Source organism: Tachysurus fulvidraco, chromosome 13 (assembly GCF_022655615.1).
Source record: "Tachysurus fulvidraco isolate hzauxx_2018 chromosome 13, HZAU_PFXX_2.0, whole genome shotgun sequence".
Taxonomy (NCBI): domain Eukaryota; kingdom Metazoa; phylum Chordata; class Actinopteri; order Siluriformes; family Bagridae; genus Tachysurus; species Tachysurus fulvidraco.
This window is the reverse complement of record NC_062530.1, coordinates 3,048,779-3,059,711: the sequence shown is the minus strand read 5'-3', so window position 1 is coordinate 3,059,711 and position 10,933 is coordinate 3,048,779.

The following is a 10,933-nucleotide window of genomic DNA, read 5'->3' as shown; positions in this document are numbered from 1 at the left end:
GAGCATATTTGGTGATTCTGTGCAACACAGATAATAAGAACAAATTCACTTGACACAAGTCGTGCTCTCTCTCTCTCTCTCTCTCTCTCTCTCTCTCTCTCTCTCTCTCTCTCTCTCTCTCTCTCTCTCCCTCTCTCTACGGTCCTACCCCAATCCAAAATCAATTACACTCCACAGACCAATAACCAATGCCTCCCCCCATGTGAACCCTTATCTTCCTCTCAGGGCCAGATAGAAAATAACAAATTACTGCAGATAATTCGGAGGATGTCGGCGCCGCTCGCTGCCTCGGCATCGGACTGACTGCTTTGTTGTGAGTTTGGCATTCATTCCTGTCCATGCTTCATCTCGTCTCCGTCTTCCCTTTTTTTTCCTTTGACTTCTCTCTAACTTTGTCTACATGTCCTTCAGCAAATGTCTTGTTTATGGAAAATTATCTTGCTGCAACATATTTAAAAAAAACAAAACATGCCTATTAGTTAAAAAAAATGTGTATAATACATGTGTTACTTTCTCATGAATTATAGAATAGGAACAGCAGTATTCGAACCTGAACGATATAATTTAAGCCCTTGTGTGTGTGTGTGTGTGTGCGTGTGTGTGTGTGGTATATGTATTGACTGTGTGTGAGCATGTAGAGACTGTATTTGCACACTCCATGCATTAGTGATGGAGGTCAGCGGGAGAAGGGCCGAGTGTCACAGTGGACGGTTATTTGGGCTGTGCCGGCATCCTGATAAAGAGCATTAAAAGACGGATGAAGAATGAAAGGCACTGGAGGCAGGACAGTGGAATTAGCTCCCATTGTCATGGTAATGACATTCATATTTTTCACATCCAACACACCCAGACCCAGCATTGTGCGGTAAACGGAAATGCAATTTCTCAGCCAGCAGCGATCAGAATAAGGAACGACAATTGCAAATCCGCTTTGAGAAAGTAAGTCACTAAACGACTTTTCATTCAGCCGAGGCGAAGGGGTCTGGGAAGCAATTAAAGTGTGTGGAGCTGTAGGGAAGAACCATGCTCTGTTATTTAACCCACATATGGAATGTTTTTTTCATTCGTACTCGTGTGCAGACATTTAAAACAAACTTAAAACAAGTTTACGCAACGGTTGTGACGTCTAAAAAGTGGCTCTAGACTTCTAATAATTGTGTCATCAATAGTGAACAGATGCAAAAGCAGGACAAGTGAGAGCAATGTGTGAATATACAGTATTCTCCTGGAACACAAAGCCTGAACTGTAAAAACTTGCGTGTGATTTGGTGGAAAAAAAGGAAACTGTCAGGGTTTTGATTGGACAATTTCCTGCCAGAACATTATGGGGTGTTCCGGCAGTGAGTGTGTCTCCTGTCGTGTGTTTTTGTTTACCCTTTGTGATCACATTTGCCTGTCCCACTCACGTGTAAGCATTATGCTTCAATTCCTTCCCGTCTCTGCACACTTGTCCCTTATGTGTCTTTAATCGCTTCCACAACATATTCCTGAATTTATGAATCCTTTTGTTTTCTTGGCTGTGGTTTCTGTTCGGTGCCTCCAGTCTGTAGTTTTTGAGTTTCAGTTTTATTTCTTGTCTAGTTATGTTTTTGCCCAGTGTTTTCCCCGGTGTCACCTGTCCTTGTTCCCATATCATATTTGTTAATAAATCATGATCATTGGCAATCCTTGCACTTGGGTCTGGAGTTTGAAGCATCCCGTCACTGATAAAAACATGCTATGGTTCAACAAATGGAGCCTCAAACCCATCATTAGAACCTCAATCCCTAAATCCAGATGTTTAAAGCTGTAAGAGAGATAGCCAAAGGTGTTTCTATAAAGTATTGCATTTCTTGGGTGTGAATACTTATGCACCAAGAAACTTCACCAACAGATTCTACTCAATCTTGAGCAATTTGCCAAAGAATATATGATTTCGATGTGTGTCTCATTTTATACAACTGACCAATTGAGGGTTAAGGGTCTTGATCTAGGGTCCAGCAGTTGGTGGACAAAAGATTTGAACTCACAACCTTCTGGCCAGTGGTCCAAGACCTTATCCCCCATATGTGGTCTAGATTTGCAACTAAATGTGGTTCTACCATGTATTGCAATCTATTACTTTTTGTATCTGTCCTGTATCTCTATTTGTATTGTATTGTATTGTATTGTATTGTATTGTATTGTATGGTATTGTATGTCTGCACTTTGTCTTTATGTGGCTCTGTGTTGTTATTTTTTGCTCTGTGTTTTTATTTTTATTGTTTTATTTAGCAACAGGGTCATGGGTCACCAAGAGCTGGTCGAAACGACAATAACATCTTCTTGAATCGACCAAGGACGTAAATACTCATGCACCAAGAAATTTCACCAACAGTTTCCACTCAGTGTTCCACAGAGCTCGAGCAATTTTGCAGTTTAGTAAACATGAAGATCCAGAGGCTAAATGTTGTTCCACCATGTGTTGGAATCCAAGTGGTTGAATACTTATGCAAGACGGAATTGCAATTAACCTTTGTGTCATGCTGTAATTTGGTCCTATGTCAGACATATTGTGGAAATACAAAGGTATTAAAAAAATCCCATTCAGTTTCCAGGATATAACAGCACAAAATGTAGAAAAGTTCAAGAGGGGCAAATTCTCATGCAAGGCACTGTATGTCCAGGATTAGTACTGTAGTGTTGCCTCTGGTGTAAGTTCCATGTAATCAAGCTGCATAATGACTCATTTTACCTCGCCTCAGTCCATCGTGATTATGGCATCCGCAGTGGATTAATGAAGTGTGTATCGAGGCCCACCGGCTTCGGAGATCCTTTAAAAAGATCAGTCACGATTACAGACTGAAGACAGGTTTATACGCACAGGACAAGTTTTAGATTTAGTTTCCTTACAGTATTTATCAGTTTAGAGGTTGGAGATTGATTTTAAATAGAAAGAGAAAAAAATATCTCTTATACCGTGGTACAATTTCTCAGGGAGATGAAAAGGGGAAAGGAAAAAAAATCATGAAAAAGAATGAAATATTTGGAGTTGGAGAGCAAGAGGGATTCAGATTGGTTTGGTAAAACCAGTGGCAGATAATGATAGACAACAATGGAGGCAATTACTCAAGGAATGGGAGATAAGTATGGTCTCCTTGAGACGAAGGTTTTTCCCCCGGTAATGGTTCATTTATTCAGGAGCTGTGCTTTCTCCATACGCCGGCTTTGCGTGGAAGAGTGTGTGAAAGGCTGCAATCAGCACTCAATTAGAGTGTTTTACATTTCAATGGTAATGAGGATACCAGGCAATGTGTCTGCCTTGGTGGGAAAAAAAATGAGAAGGAGGCAGAAGATAGGAGAAGAATAACAGAGAAGAAGAAGAAGAAGAAGAAGAAGAAGACAGAGAGGGAGATTACAGAGTTGATTATAATAGTGAGAAATACAGGAAATTGCCTGGACCGGTAGTTCCTGTAGTTCGGCTCTGCACGATATAGTGTTTGTCTCCACCCTAACACACCCACAAGGGCTTTAAAACTTCCTGTTAATTAACTGATTAGAAAAATCAGGTGTGTTATACTGTAGCAGATAAAAACAGCACAGCAGTAGTATCAGGGCCATAGTGTAAGGAAGTCTAGCGTTTGCTAATAATAATAATTCAATAGTAACAACATCATAAACTACAGTACGACACAAATCAGGGCAATCAAACACTTTCCTGATCACTTCGCTCCAATATCGGAGACACTGTAAACAGATAAACATCTTATTTATCCGCAGTTTTAAATGCATCAGAGAAAAATTAAAGTGCTAGCCAGCTAACCAGCTTTGTTAATGTTTTACAGCATCAACGGTCTGGATTAAACTTAATATATCACTTCAGTTATCTTTAGTTATAGTAACTGTCAAGGCTCTAGATACATATATAATGTGCATATTTGCTAGATAGCTGCATAGCTAAAAATGTACATGCTACTGTAGCTATTAAAACTAGCCATGGAAACTTAAACAGCACTATGCTAAACGAGGTGGTTTTGACTTCAGCATACTGTAGCTCACTCGATTAGTTAGCACATGAACAGGAGCATGAATACATAGGAGTATTTTTACACCATATGACTATTTTATTTTTATTTTATTTAAAGTAGCTCTTTTTTCAGTGATGTAGCCAGTTTGTTTCATGTCTTGGTTTTTCTCCCATTGTCATTACAAATATTCCCGAATTTCCTGTAGGATTGAGGTTGGCTAATTTTCTGTAGGTCATCACTATTCCTGTGTTAATAACATAAGTTAAACAGAGGCAAAAAAATAAAATAAAATAAAATCTAAAAGCGTATTAAAACAGTGGATAAATCCCAATTGGTTCCCCACACAATATAAATAGTGCACTATATAGGTTGTGTACTGTATACATCCTTTGATTTAAGACCAGTCCACCCTGAAATATGGGGGTTTGAATGTGACCATTTGATTTTATGCTAAATTATATTCGTCCATGTGTATAAACTATTCAGGCTGCAATTAATAATTAATAATATAATAATAATGTAACTAGCTTTGGGAGGGAAAAAATGCTATATGAGAGAAAATTGCAAACATTTAATGATTTTTCCCCCCCTACAAATGCAGTAGGATGTGTAAAGTGTTCAGTAGCGTCTCGACAGAGTCTGACGGATGTGTAGAGGATTAATGTCACGCTTAACAAACCAGGATTTTAATTAATCAGGGTTTTTGCAATCCACCGCAATTCATTTATTCCCTGCGTCCAGTTTTCAAACCGAAACCAAAAACCGTCGATACGTGAGAAAGGAACCAGTCTGACATCTCAGAAATGAACCAGAAACACAGGACATATGATGAATATGCCTTTTATTTTTATACCAATCTGTGGCCTCGCTGCATTCTGCTCTGTTTGCTCGGTCTGTCTCTTCAGTCCTCTCGCTCGCTCCACTCTCTCCACACTAAATCCAGATATATTTGGGATGCAAGATGAACTTTGATAAGAGTTAATGAGAAAGCACTATTGTTGTCGAGAGAGAATGGAAGGAGCAGCAGAACGGAGCTGTCTCGCCAACCAGACACGAGAGCTTCCTCTCCAGGAAATGTGAAACAGGGAATACAAAAAAAAAAAAAAAAGAGGACAGAAGGAAGTCAAGGGGATGAAATGAGCAGGGCAGACAAGAAAGACAAAGCAGAGAGATACTTCAGAGGAGCTGCGGATGAACCGGGAAGAGAAGAGAGAACGGAGGAAATGAACATGCTTATCTTTTCAGCTGAATATTCATTCACCATCCGCTCGGATTCGAGGACGTACCTGAGTTTTCAATCGGTGTGAACAAGGCGGTAATTACACGCACTCATATTCAGGAGTGCTGGGAATCCGCCATGTATTTACTTTCGTCTTTAGTAGATCATATGCTGTGAGGGATTTTCAGTTTTATAAATTTTATTGCTAATTTCCCTATTTGAAAAAAGAAAGCTTTAAAAGCTTTCAAAGATGAGTACAGGTTGTCATGACAACGTACACTCATATCCATAATGTTGCTATGTGTGTTTTGGATGCTTTCAGATAAATGAGCAAAGTAGACCAACTAGACACAGGAAGTCATGAAGAGACGTCTCTCTCTCTCTTTCTCCCTCTCTCTCTCTCTCTCTCTCTCTCTCTCTCTCTCTCTCTCTCTCCCTCTCCCTCTCTTTCTGAAAGACGTCATATCTTAATTGAAAATGACAGCTTCAATTAAAAATGTAATCATTTCGCCCGATTGCTAATTAAAATTGAGGCGGCTGATAGTTTTGTCTCATTAACTTCAAAGAGAACCGCAGTGTGATGGCTGGCTTGGCTTCTTCTCTTACTTTTTTTTTTTAGCGGAGCTGAATGAATGCGGGAAGAGAAAGAATGAAAGAAAGAAGCAAGAAAAGGAATTAAAGCCCAAATAAAAATATAAAATATCTCAGAGACACTTGATTGATGTGGTGTCAGAATGAGGAGCTCCATAGAGTGTGTGCTATACAAAAGAAAGCCTGAGGAAGAAAAGCGGGTTGTACCTTCATCTAATGATCAGACTCCTCTCTGTAGTGTGACAAATTGAGTGTGTGTTTGTGTGTGTGTGTGTGTGTGTGTGTGTGTTTGTGTGTGTTTGAAGCTTATCCTAAATGGTTCACGATCTTAGATTAATCACTTAATCTCAATTGACAAACGTGTCAGATGACTGTCGAATCCTGGTCCTTTCCTGTCATCCAGGAATTGAATTTCTTTCAGTAGTTTGTTTTTTCATTAAAACACTTAAGGACTTTTCACACGTGAATTATTTCCCTGTGTGATTATAAACTTGGACTAAACAGAATCCTGAGAATGTGTAGTTTGAGGTTTCACACTGCTCCTTATTCACCCGGGGTTAAAGATGAATCCTGGATCTTCATAAGCTGACGTTTCACACTGTATGTTTCTAAACCCTGGATAAATATTTGCGTCTGACTGGAAAAATCCAGCATGCGATCGCTTTAAATAGCGTTTAAATAAAGTTCAGGTCTGTAGTTCTGTACCCCGAGCAGGTTCTGTTATCTTTCACATCTTTATCATCTTTGTTTGCTCATTTTTAAGTTTATAATGTAGATTACCGAGTGTTTGTTCGTTGATACCCGAATTTTGCTAACGTTTCAGTGTCACACGGTTTATTTCCGCCTCACTACAGCACGCACTTCTGTTTTGCCATCTGACTGTTCTACCTACTGTACCGAGCTGTTTTTGTTAAGTTTTGTTCAGCTACGTCAGGGTTTTCAACTGATCTGAGATGGAAGTGCTGTTCTGTTGTAATGTTATTCCAGTAAGCATCATACTGCTAAAAACTATAGTTTCACCTTTTACCCACATTTCAAATGGCAGTAATTTTAAAATAAAAACATTTCCTTTTTTCCTCACGGCTCAGATCTTTCTCTCTCAGACACTCACTCTAGATTTGGTCTGATTGCTTCAGTCCTAAACACACTGCATATGTGAAAGCATCCTGTACGACACAAGGAAGCTACAGTAAGCATAATGATGTTTTCATGCTCTCTTTTTGCTCGGGTGATGAAATGAAGCTCCTCTTTGTCATTTTAGACTATTATTATATATTACTTAGAACTTCTTTATTTCTTCATCAGCAGCGGCTCCAGATCTAAGCCGTGTTCATATGATTTTATTTTATGTCCCGCTTTAAAATAAAGATCTGAACAGTCCACGTTCAATAGTGAGAGTGAGACATCTCGGTTCTTTCTAAAGACGTACTTGGTTCACTTGCTGGTTCTTTCCAGCTGTTAAGAGGCTTTATTAAGACTTGGTCATTTTGAGACCAATAACCTGTGAGATCTATGGCTTCTGGAACAAGATGGCTACACCCACACTTCCCATGTGGTTCATGCTACATAATCCCGCATCGTTTCACCTTTCTTATTCAGAAATGCAACTGAAGATCCTTTTATTTTGTCACGTCTACATTACAGCAAAGTGAAATTCTTTCTTTACATATCCCAACTTTGGAGTTTGGGGTCAGAGTGCAGTGACATCTATGATGCAGTACCTCTGGAGCAGTGAGGGTTAAGGGCCTTGCTCAAGGGCCCAACAGTGGCAGCTTGACATTGCTGGGGCTTGAACCCTGATCTTCTGACCAACCACCCAGAGCTTTAACCACTTTGGTCCACCACAGCCATGCCATGTCCATGCCTCCACCCATCACATGACCTGAATGTGGTCTAACGCTGTTACAGATTTTGGTGATTTTACATTCGGTTGTAATTTTTATGACTTAATATCTGTAACACACATTTCCATTTTGTTCGCATGTCACAGATTTGTGCTTAGGAAAAGAAATAAAAGCATAGCGCTGTGGATTTTTCCTTTCCCCTCTGAGTGTCAGAAGCTTCCTACTGAAGACAAAAGCAGCTCAGTTCTCTGTGGAGTAATTATAGTTCCGCCTCCTTTCATGTCAGCACGGTGGTGGAGCCTTTGTTTGAGACCTTTCTTTAAAAAAAAACATTTCCCTCTATGCCCCAGGCCCATATATACGATTAAACGATTTTCTGTTGATATTGAAATGAGAAACTCATCATTCAAGCACGAATTAAAGAAACAGTGGAAAGAACGAAGGCTGAAGCGAACATGACACGCTCTCTCACTCCCCTCGGTGGGGTTTTGGTGTGTATTAAACGAATCAAAGTTTCTCGCTTAACAACACTGTGTGTATAACCGCTGTATCATGTAATATTTACTCTCTGTACATGAGGGGTTTTTAGGTAATCTGTTAGGACTGGATGATATTAAAAGATCTTATTCCGAGCAACAGAGAGAAAGTTTTACACATGTGAATCACAGCATGCTGTTTTTAGTGTTAGACAATAAAACTGCCTTCAGGGACATATAAATATATACTGTATGAGAGATAGACAGCCAGCCAGAGAGAAAAAGAGATTGAGAGAGTGAGTGAAAGGGTGAGAACGATTGGATGTGAGAGAGAGATAGATAGGGAGAGAGAGTGAGAGAAAGAGTTAGAGAGCGAGCAGAAGAGATATAGACTGAGAGAGAGTGAGAGAAACATATACATGAATGAATTCAAGACACATTTGTCAATCATTATCATTATCATTATCATTTTCAATCAAATCAAATGCAAAACAAGAGTCAGAGATTAAGGCATTTTTTCAAATTCTATACATTCCTATCTGTCTTTAAAAAAAGGAGCGAGGTTGAATACTTAATCCTGATTGGTCAGAAGTGTTCCAGAATGATTTTCTATGTAAATAATTCCGGCTGTATTACAGTACAGTGATCCCTCGTTTATTGCGGTTAATGGGGACCGGAACCCCTCGCGATAGGTGAAAATCCGCGAAGTAGGATTGGCCATAGGTTTGACCTTTTCACTGATGGTTATCATCTTCCTCTTCCTCTTGCGCTCACTAGAGGAATCTCTCACAGGGGCACGGCCCTTAGGAGGCATTGTAAGGGCTTAACGAAAAGTTAATCTCGAACACAATACGTGAGACACAGTTGACAGCGTGAACGAGAGTGGCGAGATACAACAAGGGAAGAAGCTGGGAAAGGATGCGATGATGCGCACCCAATCAGCTCGGATCTCGCGCCGGGAACCAATCATGTGCCTTGTCTGAGTGCCCGTGGGTATGTACAAAGCCTCTGAGAGAGTTTCTGTCTTTGTCTGGCATCCTGGGAAACCGTTTTTATTTTTATTTTTTGATGAATATTTTTGAAAAATCAGCGATGCACTGAGGCCGTGAAACTTGAACCGCGAAACTTGAACCGCAAAGTGGCGAGGGATTACTGTATTAGTATTATTTAGTTAGTAAATAATAGCATTAGTTGGTATTAATGCACTCGCTCTGATACACTATCATTTCTATAGTAACAGTTCATTCACAGGTAGTTTTCAGACAGCTGTTCTTTATTGTCCTTTATTATCTTTTGTAAGGAGTCTCCAGTGTCAACACTTTGTAACAATCAGAGGGAAAGTTCTGATGTGTAACACGATTTCTCCAAAACTGCATTTTTATGTCTGGTTTACTTCGAGAGAGAGATGAGAGTTTCTAGCTGTTTATAGCTTGTCCTGCAGATGTTCCACAACATTAAATGTAAGTAAAAAAAAACTTGGACATGTCGTTCTTTAGTAGATGAGAAGTCATAACGGTCAGAATACTGCTGTGATGTAGGGGGACATGTGGTTACAGGAGAATAATAGCTTTCTCACTGAGTTCTCCTTGAAGTAAATGATAAGAGGATGAGTTCTGATGGTGACGCCACGTTCTTATGAAAGCAGCCTCTTGGGCTCTTCGGGAATTGAGACGGAATGCAGGCTTCAGTGGATGTTTCTCACTTCTTTAATAGTGCTTTCATTTGAATTACATGCTAATGTGTAGTAGGAAGAATATTTATAACATTTGTCTCTCTTTGACAGACTCAGTGGACTGATATGCGCTCTCTCTCTCTCTCTCTCTCTCTCTCTCTCTCTCTCTCTCTCTCTCTCACACACACACACACACACACACACACACACACACACACACACACACACACACACACACACACACACACACACACACACACACACAGACACACAAACACCTACACACACACACCTTCAATCTATCTCTGTCTTAAAGTAGAGCCAAAACTCTGTGGTTCACAAAAAGGATTACTGTTGTGAGATTTCACACACACACACACACACACACACACACACACACACACACACACACACACACACACACACACACACACACACACACACACACACACACACACACACACAAAACACAGAACACACACAGACACAAGTATACAGTGAAAGAGACTGTATACTGAGAGGGCTGAGAGGGCATGAGACAGGACAGGTGGTCTACTCACAGTTCATTCACATGCTGTTTTCTTTATCCCTTTATCAGTTAGCACGCTCTCCTCCACTCATCCTTCGATCTCTCTCTCTCTCTCTCTCTCTCTCTCTCTCTCTCTCTCAGACACAGGATCTGCCAGTCGTAACGAAGACACGCAGCATGCGACCTTGACTGTACCGACTTTGGGAGGGCAGAGGAAGCGGATCGTTAGCCTGTGACGAGCGTTGCATTGAAAATGGAGAAGCCGTATAAAAAATGAACCTCTTCCATAAAACCAGGTGACTGGAAATTCTCGACTGCCCTGCAACACGCTGACCTTCAGAAAGTTCTTTGCCAAGAGAATGTTTCCTTTTCTGTATGTAAGAAAAAGATTACAAGAAAAAGTAAGAAAAAGAAAGACTATATCTGATGGTTGTCTATGTTAGTGAAGCATATACATGTGCACTAATTTCTCTTCAAGTACAATGCCAGCTAGCAAACCGTCAAGCTAGCTAGCATTCACATGTGTACGAATTATTCTTTACATACATGTTAACTGGAAAAGCTAGGAAAGCATGAGTTAACTAGCTAGCTAGCATGTGCACTGTTTATATACAGT